At 41.0% G+C, this 12,833-nt stretch overlaps 1 pseudogene; it reads right to left on the reverse strand.

The window, feature by feature from the left end:
• LOC124090910 (large ribosomal subunit protein eL27-like) overlaps nt 1-12,318 on the reverse strand; it is a 64,073-nt pseudogene extending 51,755 nt beyond the window's left edge.
• Nucleotides 12,319-12,833: the final 515 nt, after the last annotated feature.

A 12,833-nucleotide genomic window follows, 5' to 3' on the forward strand; every position in this document is an offset into this window, starting at 1 on the left:
TTATTACACATATATACCACAATTTGAGACTATCTTTAAAGTGACTATGTCTTTTTTTTTTTTTGGTACCAGGGATTAAACTCAGGGGTACGACCTCTAAGCCACATCCCCAGCCCTATTTTGTATTTTATTTAGAGATAGGGTCTCACTGAGTTGCTTGGCACCTTGCTGTTGCTGAGGCTGGCTTTGAACTTCTGATTCTCCTGCCTCAGCCTCCCCAGCCACTGGGATTACCGGTGTGCGCCACCATGCCCAGCTAAAGTGACTATTTCTGAATAATATTTTAGAATACTTTATGTTCTGGAATGTTTGGAGAGAAAAAGTGATTGGTGGAAGAAGGCTGATTCTGGTGGAATAAAATGAAGAACTAATCTCAGTGGCTTGGAGAGGATTCCACTGGTATCAGAATCCAGAAACCAGTCTCAAATGAGGAGGACTGCTGAATGAAGGGTTCACTTTGCTATGCTGTTTTCAGGTGGCAATAGCTCTTGTCACTAAGCAGGATAATTTCACTGTATTCTGGAATCTCTTCACATTCCTAGCACCAAGAGCCTTATTAACTAGGAGACCAAGAGATGGCGCTGTGGGTTCAAGAGAAAGGAAGGCAGTGGGACCCTGGCTACCTCCCTGTCAATCAGAGGCCACCAAATAAATACAGGGCGGCCTGGGATTTTCCGAATTTGCTTTCTCTTGGCTTCAGTGGCTCCTGCAAACACAGAATAAATGCTCATTCCAGTAATTAAGCGCATAGAAGAATCATTTTCTCCTTGTCCTCAGCAAGGGCTCAGCTCTCTGACATACTTGATAAGAAGCTGCAGGGCTGAGCCCACGTGTGAATTTCTACTTTTGCTGGAAAGGGAATCTAGCAAGGATTGGGAGGGTGATGACTTTCGAATGTTTTTTTTTGAAAACTGTGACTGTCATAAGCAATAGCCTGGCATAAGCAACAAAGTGGGGTGTGGGCAAATGAGAGAAAAACAGATGAACCAAGGCAAAAAGCAAACAAAAATAATTGGCATAATAAATCTTTGTGGAGCTCTTGGGACTGTGTAAATCTGCCTTCATATAACGAGCACATTTTTGTCTCAATTTCTCCAGCTTTTAATAGAAAGTCAGATAGCTTTGACAGTGGGATTACTTCATGTAAACGTTTCTGTGAACAAAATTGCAACCTCGGTCTCTTCTCACTAATTTCTTTTTGCACCCCATTTATTTATTTATTTATTTATAGACAAGGTCTCACTGAGTTGCCCAGGCTCAACTTGAACTTGCAGTTCTCCTGCCTTGGCTTCCCAAGCTGCTGGGATTACAGATGTGCCGCACATTACTCAGCTTTACTAGTTTTTTTGTCACAATTTCTATCTTTCTCACATGTCACCTGTCATATTAGAACTAGAGATGCCTTCTTACAAAAAGAAAAGAAAGAGATAACTTTTTTTTGAGAGAGAGAAAGAGGTTAGAGGATAAAATCATTAGGGATGAAGAGAATTAACTTCCGTTTTGAGGAGGTGATGGTGTCCCACGGGTCCCTCGGGCACCTCATCCTCTGAGAATTGTGTGGGAGATGTTTTACTCATCTTTTCCCTCGAGCATATATTAACTGTCCTCCTTTTTTACCTTCAACCTCTCACCCCAGACCAGTAAGCTTGTCGAAATAAACAGAGTGAGGCGGATCAAGCCACAGGGCAAAACACACTAAATACTGCATTTCAATATCTTAGAGCTTGAGGTGCCTTTATCTTTGCTTTAAATATACTTTCCATCATATCTGGTCATCAACAGACTCTTAGGATGAAGAAATATTTACAACCCTTTAAGGAAGATCTGGGCACCCTGTTTCTCTAGTAGGTGGATTTAAAAAAAAGAAGAAGCAGGAAGAGGAGGAGAAAGAGGGGGACAGAAGGAAGGAAGGGAGGGAGGAAGGGACAAATGAACTATTGTTTAATTATGTGAAACCTAGGAATTCTCTGGATCAAGTAAAGTTTCTACAGCTCAAATTGCCTGTATAATGTTATTTTAGAAGGTGGGGGTGTGGCTCAGTGATATAGCCCATAAAGTCCTGGGTTCAAAGCCCACCCCCGCCCTTTTTGTGATGGAGTTTTTGTTGGTTTGCAGTTCTGAGGACTAAACCCTGAGCCTCACACACCCCAGACAAGGCTCTTGCCCTGCCTTACACCCGAGTCCCTGTGAGCAAGTTCTGAAGCAGCTTGAGAGGGTATCTAGTTCTCCAGACGCGCTCTCGTGGCCTTGCCCAGATCTTTTTCAGCTCTCTTCCTAGGAACGACCCCTCCTTCCCATGGCAAAGCAGCTCCCTCTTTTTCCCTGTGTGGTGGCAGCAGGGAACATCTGGTTGCCATTGTCTTGGTACATCGGAAGAACCACCATTAAATGGCCACATGCTTGCACTTCTGCAAAACAGCCCATTGCCTTTGACCTTCCTCAGAAAAACAGGTCCTCCAGGTCTTAATCTTGAGGTTGTTTTTATGGGTTTGGAGCCTTCTCTAAGTTTTTCACACCCTCTTAAACTGCACAGCATTAGACTGGGCTCTGTGGGTCGGTGATCTGCGTTCTCAGGGAAGTACCGTGAGCAGGGCAAGTTGTTATCCTCTGGCTGTTACCCAGTGCCTCCAGCTACACAGCGAGCCACCCTTTCTAGTGAGAGCCAGGGTCAGAGTGTACGTTGCGGGAAACCAGAAAGCTGGTTCCCGTTTGCTTTTTGGATGAGAATCCTTCCTCGGCCACTAAAAGCTCTTGTCCTCCTTCTCTCTCAGAGGGCAGGAGCTAGTTCATTTTTGTTTGGATGCTCAGAAGGAGTTTGCCCAGAATATGGAAACAGTCAAGACATTTTTGGAAATCCTGCAGAATTATTTGTTGTGCTGGAATTTAGGAACATTTTAGGAATGGAAAATGCTGTAGCAATCACTACTTTCAAAAAAGAAAATTGGGGATTCAAATGATCCCAGTCTCCTGTCCCTATTGACTCTTGCAATCAGGTTTCCTTTTTTTTTTTTCCTTTAATTTTTATTGTTGGCTGTTCAAAACATTACATAGTTCTTGACATATCATATTTCACACTTTGATTCAAGTGGGTTATGAACTCCCATTTTTACCCCATATACAGATTGCAGCATCACATCAGTTACACATCCAATGATTTACATATTGCCATACTAGTGTCTGTTGTATTCTGCTGCCTTTCCTATCCTCTACTATCCCCCATCCCCTCCCCTCCCCTCTTCTCTCTCTACCCCATCTACTGTAATTCATTTCTCCCCCTTGTTTTTTTCCCCTTTCCCCTCACTTCCTCTTGTATGTAATTTTGTATAACCCTGAGGGTCTCCTTCCATTTCCATGCAATTTCCCTTCTCTTTCCTTTTCCCTCCCACCTCTCACCCCTGTTTAATGTTAATCTTCTTCTCATGCTCTTCCTCCCAACTCTGTTCTTAGTTACTCTCCTTATATCAAAGAAAACATTTGGCATTTGTTTTTTAGGGATTGGCTAGCTTCACTTAGCATAATCTGTTCTAATGCCATCCATTTCCCTGCAAATTCTATGATTTTGTCATTTTTTAATGCAGAGTAATACTCCATTGTGTATAAATGCCACATTTTTTTTATCCATTTGTCTATTGAAGGGCATCTAGGTCTTGCTATTGTGAATTGTGCTGCTATGAACATCGATGTAGCAGTGTCCCTGTAGCATGCTCTTTTTAGGTCTTTAGGGAATAGACCGAGAAGGGGAATAGCTGGGTCAAATGGTGGTTCCATTCCCAGCTTTCCAAGAAATCTCCATACTGCTTTCCAAATTGGCTGCACCAATCTGCAGTCCCACCAGCAATGTACAAGTGTACCCTTTTCCCCACATCCTCGCCAGCACTTGTTGTTGTTTGGCTTCATAATGGCTGCCAATCTTACTGGAGTGAGATGGTATCTTAGGGTGGTTTTGATTTGCATTTTTCTGACTGCTAGAGATGGTGAGCATTTTTTCATGTACTTATTGATTGATTGTATGTCCTCCTCTGAGAAGTGTCTGTTCAGGTCCTTGGCCCATTTGTTGATTGGGTTATTCGTTTTCTTATTGTTTAATTTTTTGAGTTCTTTGTATACTCTGGATATTAGGGCTCTATCTGAAGTGTGAGGAGTAGAAATTTGTTCCCAGGATGTAGGCTCCCTATTTACCTCTCTTATTGTTTCTTTTGCTGAGAAAAAATCAGGGTTCCTTCAGCTTGTGTTTTAGTCAGTTTTTCACTGCTATGACCAACATACCTGATGAGAACAGCTTAAAGAAGGAAAAGTTTATTTTGAGCTCATGGTTTTAGAGGTTCAGTCCATGGTCGGCTGGCTCCATTGTTCTGGGCCTGAGATGAGGCAGAATATCATGGTGGAAGGGTGTGGTAGAAGACAGCTGCTCACTCAGCTCTTAGTGGCTGGGAAGCTGAGAGTGACAGAGGTTCCAGGGACCAGATACTAATGGTGATCTACCTTCTCCAGCCACACTCCACCTGTCTACAGTTACCATCCAGTGTCCCATTCAAATTATTAATCCATCAAATGGATTAATCCACTGATGAGGATTGATCCAGTCTCATAATCCAGTTTTTTCACCTCTGAGCATTCCTGCATTGTTTAACACATGAGGTCTTTGAGGGACATTTTTTAGATCCAAACTGTAACAGCTTGACCCAATCAGCACTCTCTTTTTTTTTTTTTTGGTACTAGGGATTGAACCCAGAGGCAGGGTCTCACTGAGTTTTGAAGGCTGGCCTTGAACTTGTGATCCTCCTGCCTCAAACTCCCAAGTTGCTAGGAATACAGGGATGCACCACTGCTCCTGGCCTTACCCAACTTCTCTTTCAGAAAAATTTCAAATCAACAGAAAAGTTGAGCATAATGTTCAGCAATTAACATTTTGCTTCAAATGTTTAATCACTCTTTCTTATACTTATATATACTTATACCCGTGTGCACCTGCATGCATACACCACACACACACACACACACACACACACACACATACACGCCACAAACCACTTTACTTTTTTGAGGTGGAAATACTTGAAAATAAATTGCTGTCACCGTGACAATTTATTTCTAGGTATGTTAGCCAACATCCCCTCAGAATAAGTTTATCTTCTACATAAACATTCTGTGAATAGTACTCCTAAAAATGAATATTAATTCCATAGCATCATCTAATCTACAATCCATATTCAAATTTCCCCAGATGCCCCAAAAATGTCTTTTTGTAGCTATTATATTTTCTGATCCAAGAACAAATCTAGGTTCTTCAAATTGCTGTTTTTAATCTCTGGAGTCTCTTCCAATCAAGAATCATCCTCCAAACTTCTATTCTCTTTCAAGGCACTTTTTTTTTTCAAGGATCCAGGCCAATTGGTCTTGTAGATGGTCCCATATTCTAAAATGGTCTGATTGTTTCCTTATGATCACATTCAAGTTGAGCAGTTTTGCCAAGAACGATATGCAGTGGTATTCGCGTATACGTTTTACTTCACTGCTTTGGGAGGTCCAGAACGGTGCTGCTGGGTTTGATGACTTTCTAAGACAGTGTCCACCAAATCTCTCCAAGGTTAAGGTAGGTTTTCCTTCTGTAAGTGCTAAGTAACATGTGAGTGGTCTCTGAGTCTGTGAATGACTAGCTCTCCAGGAGTCTCTCACTTGAGGGTAGTCTTCTCCATTGTTTTTTTTTTTTTTTTTGCCTGGATCAATACAGAGGGCTGCAAAATGTCAATCTTCTGATTTTATTGCTACTTCGAATCATTAGCTGAGATTGTGGAATAGTTTTTCCTCTTTTCTTTCCTCCTATCCCTTTCATCCCTCCCTTCCCTCTCTTCTCCTTTCTCCTCCTCCTTCTCTCTCTCTCTCTCTCTCTAATTAGTGCTCTTCACTGAAAGAACTCACAAGACTTCCCTGAATTAGTGCTGGTTTATTATTATTTTTTTTTTGGGGGGGGGGGCTTGACTGGAAATCCCTGTTTGGTCTATGGCTGGGGATGTTAGACTAATATAGAGAGGTAGTAATGAAGTTTTCTCCACTTTGTTGTTATGGTTTACATATGAGGTGTCCCCCAAAAGTTCATGTGTGAAACAATGCAATGATGTTCAGAGGTGAAATGATTAGATTATGACAGGTGTAACCCAATTAGTGGATTAACCCACATCTACTGATATGGATTAACTGGGCAGTAACTGTAGGCAGGTAGGGTGTGGCTAGAAGAAGCAGGTAATTGACTTTGGGGTTTATTTCAGTCAACTTTTCATCCATGTGAGCAAAAAACCTAGAAGAACAGCATAGAAGAAGACAAGTTTACTTAAGGATCATGGCTTTAGAGGTCTCAGTCCATAGATGGCCAATGCCATTCCTTTGGGCCCAAGGTAAGGCAGAATAACATGGTGGAATGGTGTGGAGGAGGAAAGAAATCTCAGGACATGGTAATCAGAAAGCAGAAAGAGAGAGTGCCGCACACCTGGGTTAAAATATAAATCCCATAGGCATGTCCCAGCGACCTCTAGCCATCCTACCTGCCCACAGTTACCACCCAATTAATCTGTCAATAAATTAATGCACTGATTAGGTTAAGGTTCTCACAATCCAATCATTTCACCTCTAAACTTACCTTTAGTTTATAAATATTATTTTTATTATTAATGCCTACTTGTTACAAAGGCATAACGATACATAAATGAGAAGCACAAGTCCAATCTAATTTCTATTTTGACATTAACTTGAGATACAATGAGAAAATATCACCTCTACATTTTCTTGCATTGTGTCATACATGAGCTTTTGGGGGTCACCTCATATCTAAACCATAACAAGGTTTATATTATGTCCCTGGTGAGCAGAGCTCTCTCTGCTTCCTGGATGCCATGCTCTGAGCTGTTCTCTACCATGCCTTTCTACCAGAATATTCTAACTCCTCTTGGGCTCAGACCTATTCAGTCAGCTGACCACGAGCTGAACTTCTGAAACCATGAGCCAAAATAAACTTCTCCTCCTCTACATCATTCTTGTCAGGGCTTTTGGTCACAGCAATGCAAAGTTGACTGAAACAATTGTGTTTCTTCTAATAAAATCACAGGGATTAAGATCCTACTTCAAATTGAATTTGGCTTTTTCCCCTCTAATTATTTCCTTCTTAACTCTTATAATAGGTGACAAAATGTTAAAGTGATGTCTGATGGATGGAAAGAACAGTGCTATAGTCATGAGTGGGCTATGCATTAGCATAGACCAACCACGTTTGTGTCTCTCCACATTGTCAGGACTTACTGAATAACAACAAGTTCAAAGGCTACATACCTCACTTTCATCAGTTGCAATTCACTGAATATTCATGGATCACCTGATAGTCTTAGGCTGAGCAATTATTTTATTCCATTCCGATCTTTATTTATAATATATATAACACTCCAGTCACACATAACACTTCACACAAATTATACACACACACACACATATGCACACACATACACACATATGTATGTATGTATGTATCTATCTAATCTAAGGCAGGTTAAGGCAGCTACTGGGTTACAAGATGCTGTGCCAAGAGCAAATCAAATTCAAGTCACTGTAGGGGTCAGAAAAGGTTTTTGAGGAACCAATCCTGGAGGTCTGGAGAGGTGACAGTTCACAGTGTCAGCTAAGAATAGGCTGTGTGTTATTGTCATGGGCAGGAAAACCTGCACTGAGCTGAAGCTTGCATTGTGTCATACATGAGCTTTTGGGGGACACCTCATATCTAAACCACAACAAGGTTTAGAACTGAGGTTTGTCACTGTGGCAGTGTTTCTGGCTAAGGCTCATAATGAGCGCATGCTCCCTCTCTGGCCTTTGCACTCTTTCTTCCGTCTGAAGTAGACCACTTTTGTTAATATCCTGTTTCCTTTTTATCTTTGCTTAGTTATCAACTATACAATGAGGGCTGGGGATGTGGCTCAAGCGGTAGCGCGCTCGCCTGGCATGCGTGCGGCCCGGGTTCGATCCTCAGCACCACATACAAACAAAGATGTTGTGTCCGCCAAATACTAAAAAATAAATATTTAAAAAAAAAAAAAAAAAAAAAAAAACTATACAATGAGACCTGTTCTGATAGTTTTTTTTTTTTCTAAATACAAAAAGAGTAAAGGTGGGATTGTGTGCTAACTTGAGGTTTCGAAAGTGGTGGAAGTAGATTGGATTGGCTGTGCTAGTTTCTCACCTGGGGCATCTGTCTCCTGTTTCTGGGCCCCACTGGTTCAGGAAAGGTCGGCGCCTTCCAATGTATGATGAAAGGCATTGTAGGAAGAACGAGGGGCCTGGGATTGGCACAGCGGTAGAGCACTTGAGGCCCAGGGTTTGATCCCGGGTGCTGCAAGAGCAAATGAGGGAAAACTTGAAAGTTGAAATCCAGGTAGTGGCCTGCAGGCCCTGCCGGAATGCTTCTGGGTGACTGAGGGTGGATGTGCTCGGCCCACGGCTCCCTAAACTGTAAGAGAGACCGCCAGTGTGCACGGCAGAGTCAGGTGCTCTCAGAGAGGGGGGACTTGGTGAAATATGGGGGGTAACAGCACGTGGTCAGCCACCAGTCCTCTCCTGGTGAGAATTCATGTTCCTGATCTCATAGAATTACCTGACCTGTCTACCCAGAAGGCCCTCGAACCTGTGAGACTGTAAGAACTCCTAAACTCCATGAAGAACCATATCATGTCTGACTAATACGAAGGGTTGACCTTGTTCTTGGGAGGTAGGGGACTGGGGATTGAACCCAGGGGATGCTACCATTGCGCCCTTTTAATTTTTATTTGATTTAATTAATATTTTGTTTTGGTTCCAAGAATGGAACCTGGGGGTGCTTAACTACTGAGCCACATCCCCAAGCCCTTTTTATATTTTATTTGGAGACAGGGCCTCGCTGAGTTGCTTAGGGCCTCACTACATTGCCAGGGCTGGCTTTGAACTTGTAATCCTCCTGCCCCATCCTCCCCAGCCGCTGGGATTACACTGTCATACCCAGCTTGACTGCTCTATTTTAAATGGGCTTCTTTCCATGCCACCTGACTCCTCATCACTTTATACTCAGTTCTGCTTTATAAAATACTTTAGAGTATCCATCTTTTAGGTCAATAGTTGATCATCTCTTTTCCCAGAAGAATGTAACCTAGCAAAGAAGAGTTTTGTCCATTTTGTTTGTTGATATATCCCAGGCAACTAGAACAATAATCTCTGTACAGATTACATATTGCATAGATGAATAAATGAAATTAGCCTCTTTTTGTTCATTTTGGTTTGAGAAGTTTTGATCAATTTCCTAGAGAGAGAGATGTTTAGGGAATACTTGGTAATTTGAATGAAAACCAATTTCTTGTAAGCCAAGTCATACTTCTCCCCCCAGGAAAAGTCTTTTAAATTTAATTTATATTTTTATTAAATTTATGCCTATGCATAGTTTAAAAAGTTAAATAGTTTTATTTGCTTGAAATAAAACCCCACATTCCCCTGCCCGACTCCTTCACAATCTTGATTTTCAATTTTTGGATAAAAAAATGCTTTCACTTAAATATTTTAGCTATTGTTCCTAGCCCTTATTTCCATATTTCTTATACATCTATATATGCTTATACTACTGCTTTAAATTTAATATTTTAAAATATTCCCTTGTGGCTTCTTTATTTGGAAGATGAGGATTTATTGCCCTTAATCTTTCCTCTCCTCAATATTTCTTCTCCCATCCTGCCCTCCTTATTGCTGTAAATATGCCATAGGGTTTGGTTCAATCAATATTTGGAAGCACAGATGAACCATGACAGCTTTTTATTTTTCTTGGAAGTAATAAATGGCTCATTTTTTCATTTGCTTAGTGGTCTTTGTATCGTTAATCTATTCTCAAACTTTCTGCCAAAAACATGAATCTCCTTTCAGTAATTTTGAACACCTCTCAATTCTTCTCTCTTTCTTCTCCTCCTTCTCCTTCTCCTTCTCCTTCTCCTTCTCCTTCTTCTTCTCTTCTTCTTCCTCTCCTCCTCCTTCTCTTCCCCTTTCTGTTCCCCTACCCTCACTTCTCCTTGTTCTTCACACATCCCTTCTGAAGCTCCTCTACCAACTTTTGGGCTGGTTGCTCTCAAGGCTTGCTGTAAAGTTGCCTTGGATTTCCCTTTGCCTTTGTCTGAAGTTGCCCTTGTTACTGTTGTGGTTCATTTTGTTTCCTGGATCCCATCTTATTTTCTTGGTTAACTCACTCATTTTGATGGGGTTCATATTCCAGTGGATTCCTGAGAATGATGGTGGGAGAAGAAATATCTCAAGATTTTTTTTATGTATAAAAGTGTCTCTATTTTTTCCTCATGCATGATTGACATTTTTGCAGGGTATAAAATTCCAAGTTGGAAATTACTGTATTTCAGAATGTTGAAGGAACCACTCCATTTACTGTTAGTTTTCAGTGTTATTTTTATGAAACTTGATATAATTTTGAATCTCTCTTTTTAAAAAATATTTATTTTTTAGCTATAGTTGGACACAATACCTTTATTTTATTCACTTATTTTTATGTGGTGTTGAGTATCGAATCCAAGGCCTTGCACATGCTAGGTGAGCACTCTATTGCTGAGCCACAACCCCAGCCCTGATTTTGAATCTGTCTTTGTTTTTTTTTTGTGTGTGTGTGTGAGTGAGTATGTGTGTGTTGCTGGGATTAAACCTAGACTTTGTGCATTCGAGGCAAACACTCTATCAACTGAGCTATATCCCCAGCCCTTGAATCTCTCTTTTATATGAGATGTGTGTGTGTGTGTGTGTGTGTGTGTGTGTTGTATTCCTCTTTCTAGATGCTTTTAGCATCTTATTTTTATACTCACTATTCTGAAATTCCACAATGATTTGTGTTGGTGAAATTTAAAAAAAAATTTGGTCTAGTGACTCAGTGGGTTCTTTTCATCCGCAAACTCATATCTTTCAGTTCTGGGAATTTCCTTTAAATACCCCACGGACCACCACCAATTTGTTTTTGTTTTTTTGGTGTGTGTGTGTGTGTGTTTGTTTGTTCAGTGCCAGGAATTGGAGATTGAACCCAGGGCATCACACATGCTAGTTCTACCACTGAGCTTTATCCCCAACCAAAATTAATTTTTAAATAATTTCTACCTCTACTTTTTAAGTTCTTTCTCTCTGGACCTCCTATTATAGTGAAGACATTGGACCTTTCCAACTGATTTAAACTTTTCCTCTTCTTTTTCCTCTTTTCCACTTCATTTTCGCATTCTTTTTTTTTGGGGGGGGGGGGCAATTTCCTCAGCCCCAGCCTCTCTTCCAACCCTTCTATTGAATTTTTCTATTTTGCTACAGTAGTTTTAATTTTCAAGAGCCTTTTCTTTTTCTTTTTATTCTCTCTCTTTCTCTCTCTCTTGGTGCTGGGGATTAAATCCAAGAGTGCTCTACCTCTGCTCTACATCCCTAGCCCTTTTCATTTTTTATTTTGAGACAGAATCTCTCTAAATTGCTTAGGCCCTTGCTAAATTGCTGAGGCTGGCCTCAAAGTTGTGATTCCCCTGCCTCAGCTTCCTGAGTTGCTGGAACTACAGGTGTGAGCCACTGTGTCCAGCATTTTCCTTGTCAACATTTGAAAATTTCATTTCCTATAACCTCATTTTTTTGTGAAAGCTCTCTCTTCTCTGTGTCTTTGTGAACTCAGTGATTTTGGGAGGAGTTTTTTTTTTCTTTTTCCTGCATTGTTTTTTCCCACTGGAGCTTCTTTATTTGCTTAGTTGGACCCTGTCCCCTAGCCCTTTTTAATTTAATTTAATTTTTTTTTAATGACTGAAACAATAAATACTCTGGAAGAACCATTTGTTCTTGCCTGTCTTGTATTTCATTTTGAACATGACTTTGGCCTACCATTAGGCTTTGCATCTAAGAGCAGGGTCTCTGAGGATATGACTCCGTTGGTAGAACACTTGCCTAGCATGCATGGGTTCTGGGTTCAAATTCTGGCACCACAAAAAGAGCAGTGAATGTGCAGAACTGCTGTCACCTCATGTTCACAAGATGTTCTATGTTCTATGGATGTCCCCATAGAACATCTTGTGAACATGAGGTGACAGCAGTTCTACACATTCACGAAAGACTTGATATTTAACCTCTTGGCAGTTTTCTTCTTGCCTATGCAGCTATCACTTTGCAGGGATATTGATCAATTCTGGTCACCAAAACATGGCTGCAGAGGTGGTCTGAGATGCTGTCATCAATGTTCTTCCCAATGACAGCTTTGCATCCAGAGTAGTATCTGGCCAGGACTTTTTCAGCTTTCATGAACTTGTACATTTTGATGATGACCACCAGGATCAACCGCAGACAGAAAGACTTGTCCTTTTTGTATTAGGTAATCTCCTCTCATTCTTGGCCACTGTCTAGTTAGTTAGGCCCCAAGAAGACTGGAGTAAAGCCAGAAACTCTGTGTGATGGAAGGGGCTTTTTAATCTTCAATAATACCTGTGTATGTGTGTGTGTGTGTGTGTGTGTGTTTTCTGGGGATCCATCCCAGAGGTGCTCTATCACTGAACTATATCTGTAGCAATTTTTGTTGTTATTGTTTTAAGACAGGGTCTTGCTAAGTTGCCCAGGCTGGTCTTGAACTTGCAGTCCTCTTGCCTCATTTTCCTGCGTGGCTGGAATTACAGGTGTCTGCCACTGCATCTGACTGCAATAAACTCTTTTTGTCCTGCAAATGCTAAGCCCTTGGTGTATTTGTTTATATGCCTAGATTATTAAGAATGGAGGAGAGTCAATAAATAATATCCCTTTATTCCACTTCTGATCTTGGAATCAATTGAGGTATA

Source organism: Marmota monax, unplaced genomic scaffold (assembly GCF_021218885.2).
Source record: "Marmota monax isolate L192 unplaced genomic scaffold, Marmota_monax_Labrador192_F-V1.1 WCK01_AAM20220418_F8-fsc00286, whole genome shotgun sequence".
Classification (NCBI taxonomy): domain Eukaryota; kingdom Metazoa; phylum Chordata; class Mammalia; order Rodentia; family Sciuridae; genus Marmota; species Marmota monax.